At 50.7% G+C, this 1615-nt stretch overlaps 1 pseudogene; it reads right to left on the bottom strand.

Annotated features, from left to right (window-relative positions):
* Positions 1–355: 355 nt before the first annotated feature.
* LOC110390751 lies at positions 356–1299 on the bottom strand (annotated as a pseudogene).
* Positions 1300–1615: the final 316 nt, after the last annotated feature.

Here is a 1615-nt window from a genome sequence, read left to right as displayed (position 1 = left end):
GGGCGGTGAGGGGCAGCCCCACAGACACCAGGGCTGCTGCTCCGTGTGGCAGTTGGGCTCCTGGTTCCTGCACCAAGGAACCAAGGGCTCCTCTCTGTCATCCAGAGGAGACGGGAGCTGAGATCAATGACTTTCTGATGATTTCTCTATCTAGGCAGAGCCTGGTTACTTTTATACATGAGGATTGCCAGCCAGAAGAAAAACGTAGAAAATAAAAAAGAAACATGATGAATAGTGTTACTTAATTGGAATTAAAATTATGATAGGTTTAACAGATTGGGAGGGAGGGAGAAAAAGATGAAATAAAGTCAGTCCAAGCTTTTCCTGAATTTTTGATCGTCCCATGAAGAGCATTTTACTGATGCTGAAGGAACATGTCTTGCAAGAGTTTCCTGAGGGCATCCCTGAGCTGCTGGTTCCTCATGCTGTAGATGAGGGGGTTGATTACTGGAGGTACCACCGTGTATAACACTGCCACCACCAGGTCCAGGGATGGGGAGGAGATGGAGGGCGGCTTCAGGTAGGCAAACATGGCAGTGCTGACAAAGAGGGAGACCACGGCCAGGTGAGGGAGGCACGTGGAAAAGACTTTGTGCCGTCCTTGCTCAGAGGGCATCCTCAGCACGGCCCTGAAGATCTGCACATAGGACAGCACCATGAAAACAAAACAAGTTAAAAAGTTTAAGGCGCTAAATATGACAAGTCCAACTTCCCTGAAGTAAGAACCAGAGCAAGAGAGCATGAGGATCTGGGGGATTTCACAGAAGAACTGGTTCACGGCACTGCCTTGACAGAGTTGTATAGAAAATGTGCTGGCAGTGTGCAGCAGAACATTGAGAACCCCAGTGCCCCATGCAGCTGCTGCCATGGTGGCACAAGCTCTGCTGTCCAGAAGTGTCCCGTAGTGCAGGGTCTTGCAGATGGCAACATAGCAGTCATAGGATATAATGATGAGAATGTCATACTCTGCTGAAAACAAACACAAAAGGAAAAGACCTGTGCTGCACATCCTGAGTAGGAGATGGTGCTGGTGTCCCCGAGGGCACTGGCCATGGCTTTGGGGAGAGTGGTGGAGATGCAGCCCAGGTCCAGGAGGGCGAGGTTGAGGAGGAAGAGGTCCATGGGGGTATGCAGGCGGTGGTGGCAGGCTACGGCTGTGCTGATGAGGCCGTTGCCCAGGAGGGCAGCCAGGTAGATGGCCAGGAAGAGGCAGAAGAGCAGGAGCTGCAGCTTCCGCGTGTCTGCGAATGCCAGGAGGAGGAAGACGCTGATGGAGCTGCTGTTGGGCATCGGCTGCATTTGGCCACAAGAACCTGTCCAAGGAAAACAGAAGTTAGTGACAAGTATTTCTCTGAGGAAAGTGTTCATTTAGCTCCATGATGTCATCTACATTTCAGGAGGTTCAGTTTGCCATGAGGGCCTCTGCCCTTTCTCTCTGAAGGAAGCAGCCTTGTCCCTGTGGGTACATGGGGATGTGGTGGTGGTGTGGGGGCAGATTTTCTTGCCAGAATTTGTCTGATGGAATCTCTTCTAATGCACAAGGACCTGTCAGCATTTGCACAACCGATGCCTGAAATTTGTGGGTAGCAAATAGAAGTTTTAGGGATAGTTTTTT

This window comes from Numida meleagris, unplaced genomic scaffold (assembly GCF_002078875.1).
Source record: "Numida meleagris isolate 19003 breed g44 Domestic line unplaced genomic scaffold, NumMel1.0 unplaced_Scaffold1821, whole genome shotgun sequence".
Lineage (NCBI taxonomy): Eukaryota > Metazoa > Chordata > Aves > Galliformes > Numididae > Numida > Numida meleagris.
The sequence above is the reverse complement of the archived record's forward strand: the minus strand, read 5'-3'. Positions and strand labels throughout refer to the sequence as shown.